Here is a 15,714-nt window from a genome sequence, read left to right on the forward strand (position 1 = left end):
GAATCACAATCTGATCACATTCTTCTTCTGCTTCTTTTTCTGGCAGATTTCCATCATTTTCTGAGTCTTCAGTCACAACGTTCAAGTCTTCTTCAATCAAGGCTTGTTTTCTCTTCATATTCTCCAGATGTCGACCAACTTGTCGATCTTCAAAATCTGGATTCTCTTCAGGCTCTTCTTCAGAATCTGAATCAGCAGTTGTGACACTATCCTCATCAGGATTTTCAGGTGTAGATACACGAAAAGTATGGCCAGTGTCAATCCACCTCTTCAGTCTTTTGCACTTCTCTGCATTTGTAATGACAAGACTGACTGGCCTCCTTTTCTGCCACCTTGGCACTAGAGAATTTCTTTTAAGACGAACCTTTTTCCTAAACCTTTTACCTGGTAACGGATCAAGTGCTTGCTCTTTTTCTCTTGTTTGCACTTCAGTTTCATCTTCATCAAACACAGAAATCATTTTATCTGATAAATTCCTGCAGTTCTCCAAATTGATGCTATCATTGATAGTCATCTTTCTTTTCTCTGGTATAAATGTCTGTCTCATGACCTTGTCCATCATAATCTCACGTGGACTTAAATCTGTCTTTTTATCAGTAGTGTTTCTCAGAAACATTAAAACAAGTGGAAGAATATCTGTCCACTTTGTACCTGTAGCTAGGCACATTTTTGCATCTCTGTCTTTTATAGTAACATCCTCATGCTCCTCAACACTTGAAATTTCTAGTCTATCTGTACAATGGAGCAGTCTGTTTTCAATATGTCTTCTGCTATCTGATAACTTTGCAACAGTAATTTCATCATTATGTCGCATCTGAAATGTTTCAACCCATTTTGTAATTAAACAGAAAATCACAAAATTGTAGCACAGTTTATCATGCAGTGCCATCTCACAGAAATCCATTTGTAATCTGGTCAATGAACCACTCTCCTGTAATTCTGTTCCCAATCTCACAATTGTTCTCTTAATTGTGTTCACTTGCTGGTAAGTCAGACACCTCTGGTAAAGAAATTCTACAAATCTATGGTACATACTGTCCATTTCAGTAATCATGCTATTTGGTAAAACTACTCTGTCATCTTTGTGTATCCAAATCTCATCCTCATCTCGCTGTCTAAAATCTGCACTCAACCATGTGTTTCTCAACCATGTGTTTTTCTCCTCATGAGTTGCTTCATCTTGTAAGCCTTTGACTACCTGCCATGTTTCAACTGCTGTTAGTATTAGTGAAGTCAAAGCATGTTCATCATTCTTTTTGTATGCCGCACATATCACTCCAGCAAACCTTTCTGCCAATTGAATGTCATTAATCAACCTTTTAATTAAATTTGTATTTCTGAAAAGTGAACCTACAGAAGTCAATGTTTTAATCTGTTGATCAATTGTGTCCTTTACTTTGATGTCTTCACTCAAAAGAACATTATTTTCATTCCAATATTCTGGAAGTACATTTATTCTTTTTAGACTGTTTTCTTGTTCTATATTTAATCTTGTATCTGTTTTCTCTGTCTGTTCATTAACAAAAATTTGCAATGGCAATGAAGCCATCTCAATCTGCTGAATCATCACCTGTCGCTGTATTTGTAACTGTTCATTCAGCTCATTTATCTCAATCTCCTTTTCATTTGACCATAATTTTGACTCGTCTGACTGTGTCAATTCAATTAGGTCAATGTCAGACTTCTCACTTACCAGAACTGAAGTCATCTCTGTTTCTTGCTCGGTTGCAATCCCTACTAATTCAATCTCAAGTACAATAGAATAAACCTTTTCAGGTAATGGAACCTTTAAAATTGCGGAATTAATTTCATCCTTTCCCAGCACAGGGACTATCTCTGTTTCCATAATTTTCATGGACTCCTTTAAATCATTTGATGAATTTATATGATCAGGAATATTAATTCCAGAAGTACTAGGTCTTTCATCATGCTTCTCTGTCACGTCATTTTTAGAAGAAGTCTGAACTGGAACTCTTTTAATCTGATCTTGGACTTTTGGCGTTACATCAATTTGTTCTGGCGTTTTTCTTGGATTTCTGTTCCGATTCATATTTACAACATCAATTTTACACTGATCTCTATTTTCTACTCTAACACCTTTATTATTTATTTTCACTAATTTGGGAATTTTTAATTTACTCTCGCATTTGGCTACAACCTTTTTCATTTTCTTATACAAGGAAGACATTTTCTTTCTCTTTATATAATTCGGTAAACGTACTCTCTAAATTTGCCTTGCAGCGCTTGCTGATCAATTAATTAATTAATTTAACACTATCAGGTGTAGAAAACCTTATAATTTGGTCAATCTAATATTTTTCCTAATTTACCTGTATCACTAATTATATTTAACCTGTAAAGAAAAATTAATTTGCAAAAACAATAGCAACGCAAAATATTTATTTATAACAATAATACCAATATATAATCACATGTGTTTTAAATGTACTTATTTTTCACTTACACACCTTCTGCAACATATACCTGTGGAAAAAGAAAACCTGACTTGTTTTGCCTTAATTTACATAAAATGTTTTGGTGCCAAAAACCTTTAGACTCCTTTTGTAAATTAATTTAATATTTATATAGAAATTACAAATCACCAATTTTTATTTATTAAAATGCTTGTTTGTTACTATAACACACATCAACATAATACTGTAGTCCCTATTCTAATAGTAGTATTTGTTATTGCCACTATTTTTACTGTTGTGGCTGTATTTGCAGTTGCAACACGTGATTTTTCTAATAATGTACTACCAATAGTTCTGTGATGACTGCTATTTAACAATTAATCTCACTTCCCCAATATGTAGATTAAATTTCAAATAAAGCTTCAGGTACTAGCGCTAATAAATGCCCAGTCAATCACAGCCACTTCTGCTGCAGTCTCCCCTCGAGCTCTCACACTCCAATCAGCCCCTCCTCTGCAAACAAGCCCACAACACAACGCACAACTAGCTGTCTCTAAACGCATCAACTATGATAAGCAAAGCAATAGCGGGGAATAAAATCTAAACAGGGACAAATGTAAACAATTTAGCAGGCAGCAACGCGCATTCAGCCAATCCCTGCACAGTTTCCGTGACACGCATTAGCCAATTACAGCACAGAGCTAAAACATTCGGCCAATCACAACGTTCCGCTTCAGCCAATCACAGCGCTTCTTCTGCTGTGACGTGTCCTGCTGTTGCTGCAGTCTCTCCCCTCACACTCAGCCCCTTAGCAAAATACGATTTTAACTTAGCACGCAATACTTGCCAGACAACACACAGTGTAATTATAGTGACAAAAGGAAATAAAAACAAGGACTAATTTAAATAATTCGGTAAATAACTTGGTAAGTGGTGTTGATGACTAGCTCTCCGTGCTCAGCCCCTTCTTTGCACAATTGAGCTAAACTTACAATAAAGTGCACTATGTTCATCAACCACTATCATACTTTATCTGTAACACACATTGCTTATAGCAAAGAAAGAAATTTAATCTGGGACATTTAAATTTGTAAAGAACACAGTAGCGCTTCAATCAATCACAGCGTGGCTACAAATGCCTCGGCCAATCAGAGCACGGCGCTCCAACCAATCCGAGCGCTGCCACTCCTAACATTCTCCTCGCGTTCCAAACAGCCTCCCCCCTTTTTCATTTACAAAATGCACTAGACGGACGCTCGAACGCTCACATCAGCTGTTAGACTCTCTTTTTACCACAACAGTGCGGCGAGGAAGGGAACAAAAACGGGGATATTTATTTTAATATAATTAACTCGGAAATTCAAATAAATCACAGCGTGTACTCGCTCATTAACTTTACCCACAACACGCTTTTCCTTTTAAATCATTAAAGCGTCGAGGAAAAGGGCTAACGCAGGGTTTTAAATTTTATTCAATAACAAGATACCTATAAACAATTACAGAGCCTCGCCCAATCAGAGCGCAGCTCACGGAGCCTCGCCCTATCAGAGCGCGGCTCTGCCAATGACGCGACGGCCTCTAGACCAATGGGAGCGCGGCGGCTGACGTAGACAGCCGCTGCAGATGGCAGCTCTCCCCTTCGCTCTTTCTCTCGGCAAACAGCCCCTCCCTCACAAAATCTTATTTCAATAGAGCGCGCTAAGTTTTTCTTTTAATATTATCGTTTGGGAAGAATTATATTTAAAATAAACGGGCATTTATTTAGAGGACGCTTGTTAAGACCAAAATTCTCATTAGAAGACACTCCAGTCACTTCAATTAATCGGAGTGTTGTGACACGTTTGATTGCTTGACAGCAGTTTTTCTTATTCTTTAAGCAACGCGTATACTACACGCATCTATGTTTATTTCAGCAGTATTATTGAAATAAAGGAAACAAAGTGGAGGCTTAGCTAGTTATAACATAGCGACGCCTCAGCCAATCAAGAGGCAGCTTTTCATTAACAATGCTGACGCTCTAGCCAATCCGAGCGCGGCAATTCTGACGTAGGCAGCTGCTGCAGCTTCTGGCTCTCCTCACACAGTTTCACTCGCAAAACCAGCCCCTCCCTTACAATTTTCGATTGGGGCACATTTTAATGGTTTTAAACTACGGGGAACAATTTATTATTATAATTAAAGTGTGGAATGTTTATAAAATGAATACTAATCACTTTTTACTTACTTAAAATTGTTTAACAACGTGGAATACTTTAATTATAGCCTAATTAACACAGAACATTCTAAAATGCTCCTGAATGTTTTAAAATAGCACAGTTCACCTTTTTATACTTTTCAACTATGCTGAACACTTTTGAATTGAATTTTATTAGCGTGCAGAGCTTTTAAATGTATTTAAACACTGCACAACATCATAAAAAGTCTTAGAATGGTACAGACTTTATCCTGAACTTTCCTAAGTACCTTAGAATTACTTTTGGTACATTTTAGTGAATACATAAAAACGAAACTCATCTGTCTGCTTCTCTAATTAGGATAGTTTACATACATTCAAGTATCCACACTTCGGAATAGTCGGCGCTATTCACACTAAGGATAATTTACATTTGCCAGTAGAGCAACTCTTACCCTACCCTTCTAACACGTAAAAATATGAACTCATTTTCCTCTGAACGCACCGCGAAGTGACAGTTCTAAGAGTTCCACTTGAACATACCTTACAAAACAATCACACACTTTCACACTGAAAATTCCCTAACTTCAGTCACACATGAAATCCGTACAGGACTCTCACCTGTTTATAGAAATCATGCACCGTTAGCAAAATAACACAGTTATCCGTACAGGACTCTCACCTGTTTATAGATATAAAACATGTACCCCTACAGGACTCTCACCTGTTTATAGATAATCATGCACCGACATTACCCTGCCCTTCACTCAAGCTCGAATATAACTAATACTCTTATCACAGTGAGTTTTATGGAAGGCGCTTTGTCCCTATTCTCATGCTGCTCTAATTTCTTAGAAAACTCTCACTATTACAAGATTCACACCTAGCCCTAAAACTGTGTTGCACGGCGACAACACTGTATTGCACTGCGACAATACTTCTGGTACACGGCGATACCAACAGTGATACTCGGCGATATCACAGAAACAGATCAGATATTCTGCATGACTACCTTCTCATCACACAGTTTTTGTACCGGTACACACATAGCACAAAATAAACAAACTCAACATGTGTTAAAACTTAATCCTATGAATTTACCAACATATATGTATCATGCATGTAACATGTATGTCAAAAACAACATATATAAACCATCCTCTGCTACCAGAAATTGATCCAGCGCTCTCACCAAAATATTGCACAAATGACACTATCTACTACCACAAAACTTACACTACAACACTAGGCCCATAACAACAATAGAGCGCTTGAATCATGAGGCGATAAGATCTAAATATAGTTGTTTAAACCATCTCCAATAATCAAGACCAGCTTGTCATTTTAGAAAGTTTATTTTAACACATCTAGAAAAACTTAGGTTTTGGTATTTTATTAAACAAGCATTAGAAAAAGTCATAAAGAAAGATTTATTCAGTATTATTAAAAAGAGCATAAATCAAGAATTATTATTCATTAGCAGGAATAAGTAAAATTAAGCATTTTCCAAAATCCTAACTATATCTCTGTCTCTACCCTCATCACCTAGTAATAAAGTAATTAATAAAAACTCCTGTCCTCACGTGTAAAGTCCATCAGCATAACATCGTCCTCCAGATTTCTCGAGCGTAAGCCAACTATGTGTTCTCTGAACCTATTCTTATACCCTAAATTGAGCTGAGCTAACTATTTTTCACATTCCAGCAGACAAATTCTAGTTCTCCATTGGCTGAGCCACCTCGTACCACAGTAAACTGTGACACCTCCTTCTTACATGCCCGGGCAAATTCACTAGTCCATTGTTCATTTAGAAGTCTTGGCAGTTCTTCCTTAGTCTGCTACATTTTGTAGCGACAGCTTCCTTTTAACCTTGAGCCAGTCAGCTCTGAACTCCCGTGGCACGTTAGCAAACGTTAGCAAATTTCTCCAAAAAGTCATCTTTTTAGCAGTTCATTCCAAAACCTTTCAAAATAAAAGCTCAGAGGCCTTTTCCATCCTTTCAGAATTATTTTCACTTGAGCCATTTTCATCATTAGGCCTCTTTCAGAAAGCGTCAATTTTCTGCGCCACCTTCCCTGCGCCACTTTTAAAAGGGTACTATTTTTCTGCAGCCATCTCTAAGCTTCATTTGTAAAACTATTATATAAACAAACACAAAGAATAATTAATGTAAGAAATACAGTTTGTTCTGTTGCCTCCCATCATTGCTAATAATTAACCCATTAGTCTAAATTACCTAGCAGTAAAGCACAAATAAAGCAGCATTTTATATCTACCAGTCTTCATAAATCCATAAAACCTTATGTGCACCTAGAATAGTAGAAATGACATCACATAGACAAGGGAAGCAAAATAAGCACATGCCATTATTTTAAAACAGCTGCTATTAGTTATGACATGACAATAGACAAGATTAATTTATTATTTTCTACATACATGAGAATGCAACATAATGCACATTTATGAGCACACATATTAATTTCACGCGTGTTCTGTGAAAATGCAACTTTAAACTAGATTGAATTATTATACACACAGCACAAATTGTTAGCATTATTAATTTATTTATGGAAGTGTGACTTCACGGGTTTAAACAGATTTCTGTTTTCTATCCCGCTCCATCACATGCAGTCGTTGTAACGACTACGATGTAACAGCACGCGTTGTAATAATAGGCGTTGTTACATCATACAACCCTTCAGATCTCATAATTCTAATAAAGGCACAACAATAAAATACATCATCATTAAATACAATGTTGACATGTCAAATAGTGAATATTGACACATGTAGTGAGAACATCCACCAATCCACATCTAGCTGTAGAAAATGCACACAATTTATATTCATTCAGAGCTCATCAATTGATCAATAGCTATCTCAACCTCGCTGGTGAACAGCTAATTTACAACTAGAGGTTTGTGTGATACAAGTTCAAAGTTCACGTGGTCTCCCCAAGGCAAAGGGCTGCGAATATCAAGCACTTTATATTATTAAAACAAATGGCAAACAAAACAGCTATATTCTCCAAAAAGTAATGCTATATTAAAAATGTGGTATAGAGTCAAAATATCGGGTTTTTAATATCGATATGCATTAATATTGATTAAAAAATATAGAATGGACACAATATCGAATGGACAGAATATAGACTACAAAAATATCGAATAGGATAGCATTAATATCGAATCTCAAAATATAGAATGGACATAATATCGAATGGACAGAATATAGACAACAAAAATATAGAATGACAGAATATAGACAACAAAAATATAGAATGGACAGAATATAGACAACAAGAATATTGAATTTGAGGTAAGTTAATATTAATTTTTTTAAGTATTTTTTATGTTAGTATATGTGTGAAAAGTGTATATTTATTTTATAATTTATTTCAATTAATTAATTTTATGGTATTTAATTTTTGCGTACTATAATTCTGTAGCGGGTTGTGGGTTTATAGGGGAATAGGGTGGGAAGTAATTTAATTATAATTAATTAAATATGTTAATTTATTTATTGGTATTTATTTTTAATTAAATGTTAATTATTAATTAATTGGTAATTAATTAAAATATAATTGGTGATTATTTTAATTATTTGATTAATTTATAATTATGTTAATTTTATTAATGTATTTTCCGTAGTGGGTTGTGGGTATATAGGGGAATAGGGTGGGAAGTAATTTAACTATAATTAATTAAAAATGTTAATGTATTTTTGGTATTTATTTTGAATTATTTGTCAATTAATAATTAATTGGTAATTAATTAAAATTTAATTGGTAATTATTTTGATTAATTGAGCAATTGATAATTATGTTAATTTTATTAATGTATTTTCTGTAGCGGGTTGTGGGTTTATAGGGGAATAGGGTGGGAAGTAATTTAATTATAATTAATTAAATATGTTAATTTATTTTTTGGTATTTATTTTGAATTGTCAATTAATAGTTAATTGGTAATTAAGTAACATTGAATTGGTAATTGATTTAATTAATTGATTAATTGATAATTATGTTAACTTTATTAATGTATTTTCTGTTGTGGGTTTATAGGGGAATAGGGTGGGAAGTAATTTAAATATAATTATTTAAATTGTTAAATGTATTTATTGGTATTTATTTTGAATTCATTGATATTTACATTTTTAATTGGTAATTAATTAAAATATAATTGGTAATTAATTTTAATTAATTGAGTAATTGATAATTATGTAAATTGTATTAATGTATTTTCTGTAGTGGGTTGTGGGTTTATAGGGGAATAGGGTGGGAAGTAATTTAATTGTAAGTAATTAAATATTGTTATTTATTTAATGGTTTTGTTTTGTTGTAATTTTTAATAATGTTTTAATTGTTAATTAATTAATTGGTAGTTGGTAAATAATTTGTATTAATAGGTAATTATTTGTAATAATTTGTTTGTGTTTTTAATGTATTAATTATTATATTATATAAAATTGTTAATTACTTTTAATTAATTTGTATTTGGTATTAATATTTAATTTATTTTCATTCATATATGAAGTATTTACTTTCCCTACTGTTGCACTCTCTGGAGTGGGAATTGTAATTTTTACCCCTACGCTATCCAACGCTTTCCCTACTGTTTCACTCTTGGGAGTGGGAATAGTTATTTTTACCCCTAAGCTATTCAATGCTTTACCTACTGTTGCACTCTTTGGACTGGGAATAGTAATTTTTACCCCTACGCTATCCAACGCTTTCCCTACTGTTGCACTCACTGGAGTGGGAATAGTAATTTTTACCCCTACGATATCCAACGCTTTCCCTACTGTTGCATTCTTTGGAGTGGGAATAGTAATTTTTACCCCTACGCTATCCAACGCTTTCCCTACTGTTGCACTCACTGGAGTGGGAATAGTAATTTTTACCCACACGCTATCCAACCCTTTCCCTACTGTTGCATTCTATGGAGTGGGAATAGTAATTTTTACCCCTACGCTATCCAACGCTTTCCCTACTGTTGCACTCTGTGGAGTGGGAATAGTCATTTTTACCCCTACGCTATCCAACGCTTTCCCTACTGTTGCACTCACTGGAGTGGTTATAGTAAATTTTACCCTTTCCGCTATCCTACGGTAAAAATATTGTACATTTTTTATTAATATTGCATTTATATATATATATGTGTATTAACAAATCAATTTGTATTATTTATTGTTTTACTTACATGAATTATTTATTAATTGTAAGGTTATTTAAGTATTTTAAGTATGTTTAAGTTAATTATACTTATTATTTCATTAATTTTTAATTAATTTAAAGCAGTTTAAAAAATTTGATATTTTGACTAACTATATTTTTTACATCGATATTTTTAATTCGATATTTTTGTACTTACCTGTTTGGAGATAGGAGGTCGATATTTTGGTATTCTATATTTTTACCTTGATATTATGGTAGTTCGATATTTTGGCATTCTATATTATGTCAATGATCCAAAAAATGTGTCTGACTTCAGTTGTGAATATTCAATCTTGCTTAGAACTGCTGTAACGTACATCATCAACCCTTTTTTTAATAGCTCTGCCCTGGATAGACCATGCAGGGTGCAAATATGTGAGATGGTGAATACCACTGCCGTCGAGGTAACAGATCTGCGTTGTCTTAGGGCATTGAGGTATGCCATTTCGTGATTTCTCAGTAATTGAATGGCCATCACTATCATAGATAGGGCAAAAAATATAAATTGAGCTCATGTTTCTTTAAAACAAACAAAAATTGATGGGGAAAGTGCTTGCAATTTGTCTAAACACTGGCAATCGTTCGGGTAGCATTCCAACCCATCATGCAACCTTAGATTAGACCCAGTCATATGCGAACCAGTCTTGATCCTGCTCAAATTGGAAAAGTCCAACACAAGGTGCAAAACCAGGAATTCTCTGTTCCGGAACACAAGCAACCCAAGACCTGTTTCAGCCTGGTTAGGCCTCTAAAGTCAGGTGCCGCTTGGTTCCAGTGCCACAGTGAGCAAAGGACCCATGTCCATGCATACTCTTGGCCACGTAGGGCTTTACGTAGCAGACACAAAAGGTAGTGGAAGGACTGCTTCCAATTTATCTTGCCACTGGCAATCACTCAAGGTAGCACTCCAACCCCTTGTTCTTTTGTCCACAATGCCACCTCAGACTAGACGGAGCCATATGCAATTCAGCCTTGGTCCAGCTCCAATAGGAACAGTTCAGTCCAAACTGCAAAGCCAGATACTCTCTGAACTGGAACACAAGTAATCCAAGACCTATATTTCTGTAATATTCTTACCACTGCTTGCGAAAATACTTGAAAAGGCTATTAATGAAGAGATGAGGATATTTCTGGATGACAATAATCTTCTGGATATATATTAACAACGGAGGAGTGACTGTGATTGAAATTATATCAAAATTCAAATAGTGAAGTGAGGTATTATCCCGCTTAGTGCCGCAAGTGTGATCAATACTCACACACGTGCATGCACCTAGCAAGGAAATGTCTGTCTCCCTATGTGCGCCCAGTAGGGCTTCCTCAGAGAAAGAAAACCGGGTGGGCTAAATAATCACCAGGTGTTGGAAAGGAACCTTACTTGTTAAAAAGGACCCCCACTCACCACTAGTTGGTGACATGCTTCATCATTGGGTCCCCGCTGGGGTGACCGAGTGTCCCCTCCAGCGTGCTACGACGCCTGATTACAACGGAGCGGGATGTGGTGAGTGCAACAGTGCCCAAATTAGGAGGTGACTAAAGGTGAATGTGTCAGTGTATTAAAAAATGCACGGTTGTGCCTTTACAAAAAATCTTTAATAATGGCCAACCTGCAGGATGAGACCATCAAGGTGGTCAAGGAAGCATTAGACCGAGCGGTCTGGAGTTTCAACACCACCCGTGATTTCGTAGTTGATTGCGCCACCCACGCCCTTAAACGCAACTTTTTCGAATATGATGGGAAGATCTATCTACAAGCAACAGGGACGTCAATGGGCAGCACATTTGCTCCATCGGTGGCAGGGCTCTATGTGTGTGAGTATTGATCACACTTGCGGCACTAAGCGGGATAATACCTCACTTCACTATTTGAATTTTGATATTATTTCAATCACAGTCACTCCTCCGTTGTTAATATATAATTGATTGGGGTACAGGAGTGCCTACTCATGCCCTCCCTCTCTTGTTGTTATTGATTAATAATCTTCTGGATCCATCGAAATATGACTTTAGACCACAGAATTGAACAGAATCAACCTTAGTTGCTACTACTGAGGAGATTTGAATGCCTGTAGATTGGGGCGGGAGAGCTAAACTGATCCTTCTGGACCTCAGCCACGTTTGATGCGGTAAATCATCTGGTGCTTATCAAGGGCTAGAGAGGGTTGGGATTAGGGGCGCGGTCCTCCCTATCCTCAGTTTTTTCTTATCCAACAGAGAACAGACTGTGGCCTTTGGAGATTTCACCTCAAATCCATTTGTTCTTCCATGTGGGGTGTCTCAGGGATCATTATTATCTTCCATGCTTTTTAACATTTATATCATCCCCCTGGCGAAACATATTCGATCACATGGTTTCTCGTGGTCTCCTACACCGACGATGTACAAATTGTTGTGGCAATTTCATCTGACGTAGACGTTGTTGCCAATAAAAAAACTGTCTGCCTCATATTATAACTGGGATGCAGGAAATCTGCCTAAAACTGAACTCTGAGAAAACGGATGTGATCCTTTTCGGCAACAACAATTCATTCGGGAATACATCATAATGGCCCTCTAATTTTGGCCCTCTTCCATCTCCAGCTCGGAAAGTGAAGACTTTAGGAGTCATATTTGGTGGACTGCTCTGCTTTTCTGAACACATTAATTATATTACCTCTTCCTGTTTCCACCTATTCGGAGTAATAAAAAACAAAATTCTGTTCATTGACCCAGATATGCAAAACATGGTCATTGTGCCCTGGTTCCTGCCAGGATAGGTTATTGTAATGCGTTATAGCTGGGAATTCAGAAACACTTGCAATCAAAGCGTCAGTCATTGCAAAGCGTGGCAGCTAGTTTGCTCTTAAAATTCCCAAATTTAGCCCTATCTCAAACAGTATTCGAAGCCTTCATTGGCTACCTGTCTGTGAGAGCGCATTATGTAAGGCCCTGTGCTTGGTCCTTAACCCCTTGGGCGCGGCTGCGATTCTGCGCCTGTGCGGCCGTTTTGAAGAGTGGGCGGGTTCATGACGGCCCCCATCAGCACACAAGCACTGTGATGCATGACGGACGGGGGCCGTCATCAGCACGCAAGGGGTTAAGGCATAGTATAAAGTGGACCCCATTTATTTTCAGAAGATTTTTACTTGGCATGCTCCCAATTGGAATATCAGATCATGTGCGTTTGGTTCTATATGGTCCAAATTAAGGTTTAGAGGGGGGCAGGACAGTCGGGCTTCAGAGTAGATGTATTCTCAGGGAGCTCTGGTGCAGCCCTGTCTTCCTGGGTCCTACTTGTTGACCTTGAACCAGAGTACGTGTGGCACCAAGATGTCAGGAAATTCTAGCAGCTCCCCCACAGGGCTTAGGAAGTGCCCTCTTAACTGGATCTAGCAATGTGACATCTGCGGAGAATGTTGAGGGAGCACCATTAGGTGCACTTGCTAACAAAGATGGCGCTGGGCAGTGAGCTAAGTAAACAAAGAGCAGCTCTGTCAGAGACAAAGGTGGAACAAGAAACAAGCATGATAATACCTGTCGAACAGCAGTGTGCAGGGAATATGTGGGGCCACATACAAAAGCTGATCTCTGATCACCCCAGCAGCTGAGAACTATCTTTTTATTTGTGTGGTTCTCTGCCCTGACTGGGGAATCTTCGCACTCATAAACTTACAATTAAAATGCAGTTTTATGAATACTGAAAACGTGTAAACATGTACGTTTGACAAGGAGGTACCTGGATGAGGAGGAGGGCTGTACTCTTGGAGCAGTACTGGAGGTAGATCAGAGAGGTCCATTTGTGGAGGCAGATGTAGATGGACATCCCACCACCTTTTTGGTTGATACTGGTGCTTCTCGCTCCACTGTGCGGTCTGCGGTAGTCCCCAACTTACCCCTTTCAGGACAGACCATCCAAGTTGTAGGAGTCGCAAACAGAAGAATGACAAACCCCCTGACTGAGCCAGTCCCAGTAAAGATCAGAAGTTTCAGAGACAGACATCAGTTTGTAGTGTGTGATTCCAGTCCCGTGTGCCTGTTAGGAGGAGATCTTTTGTGTAAACTCAATTGCACCATCTATTGTACCCCCAAGGGAGTAGAATTACAGACAAACGATGACGATGCTGACTTTAAGGTTGCAAATACGCATGTGTGCATTGAATTGTACCCTGCTTTGACGGTGGAAGAACTCCCTTGGGATTTGAGGGACTCGGTCTCACCAGAAGTGTGGGACTTTACCGGTGAAGAGATCGGATTGATTAAAGGAGTAGAGCTCGTCAGAATTCAAGTAAGGCCAAAGGCTGAATTCCCGAGAACTCCCCAGTACAAGTTGACTCCGGAAACACTTGCAGGTATAAAACCCGTGATTGAGTCTATGATTAGACAGGGAATTCTAAAGGAGGTCATGGGCAGTCCCTGTAACTCTCCGATCATGGGGTTGCAGAAGCCAAGCGGGAAGTTTAGGATAGTGCAGGATTTGCGAAAGGTGAACAACATAGTCGTTCCATGCTGTCCAGTGGTACCGAATCCATCAGTGATACTGTTTCAGATACCGTTCCAAGCTGAATGGTTTTCTGTGATTGATTTGTGTCAGGCTTTCTTCTCAATCCCATTGCACGAGGAGAGCCAATTTCTTTTCGCGTTCAAAATAGAGAGCCGCGTCCTAACATGGTGTCGTATCCCTCAAGGGTACACAGAGAGTCCATCGATTTTTAATCAGTTGCTGAAAAGGAATCTTGAGAGTCTGGTAAGGCCGCAGAACTCCGTTCTCGTGCAGTACATAGACGACCTCCTTGTTGCGTCAGACACCGAAGATGCTTGTAGGATTGGCACCATCGCCTTGCTGAACCATTTGGCAGAAAATGGACACAAGGTATCCCCCAACAAGTTACAGTACTGCCTGCCTGAAGTGCAGTATCTGGGTCACAGAATAGAGAAGGGAAAGAGAAAGGTGTCGCCTCACAGGATTGAGGCGATCATGAGAATGACGTTGCCTTCGACCCAAAGAGAGGTTAGGATGTTCCTAGGCATGGTTGGCTATTGCCGACAGTGGATTGCTAACTTTTCCCTGAAGGCGAAACCATTGCAGAAACTGACGCACAAGGACGTAAGTGATCCGGTACCATGGGACACGGATTGTATGATGGCCTTTCTCGAGCTGCGAGAGGGCTTGTGTCGCGCTCCGGCTCTGGAAATGCCCGATTACACCAAATCATTTGCACTGTTCTGCTGTGAGAGAGAGGGGTGTGCTTTGGCAGTCCTAGTGCAAGATCATGGAGGAGTCCGTAGACCAGTTGCTTACTTCTCGGCTACCTTAGATCCAGTAGCCGCAGTGTTGCCCGGATGTCTCAAATCCGTTGCTGCAACAGGTGTCAGCATTGAAAGATGTGAAAGTATTGTAATGGGATATCCACTGACTGTCCACGTACCTCACTCTGTGGAATTGTTGATGACCAGGACCAAGACGCAGCACTTGACTAACAATAGGCTCACACGCTACGAGCAGGTTATACTTGCTGCGGAGAATGTGACTCTCAGGAGGTGCTCTGTCTTGAATCCTGCTATCTTGTTGCCATTACCAAACGATTTGGAAGATGATTGGGAAGACCATGATTGCCTTGATGTGACTGAACTATGCACCAAACCGAGACCGGATATTGTTGATGAGCCATTGGTGGGCCCTGATGAAATTTACTTTGTGGATGGCTCATGTGTAAGAGACAATACTGGTCAGCTGAGAGCAGCGTTTGCTGTTTGTACTATTTCTGGAATAATTGAAGCAGCCTGTTTGGAAGGAGTACACTCTGCGCAGGTGGCTGAGATAATTGCGTTGACGCGTGCCTGTTTGGCAGCCAACGGGATTCGGATTACCATATTCACGGACAGTCAATATGGGTTTGGGGTGGTTCATGACTTCGGTCAATTGTGGTCTCAAAGGG

The sequence above is a fragment of the Lissotriton helveticus genome, chromosome 4_1 (genome assembly GCF_964261635.1).
Source record: "Lissotriton helveticus chromosome 4_1, aLisHel1.1, whole genome shotgun sequence".
Taxonomy (NCBI): Eukaryota; Metazoa; Chordata; class Amphibia; order Caudata; family Salamandridae; genus Lissotriton; species Lissotriton helveticus.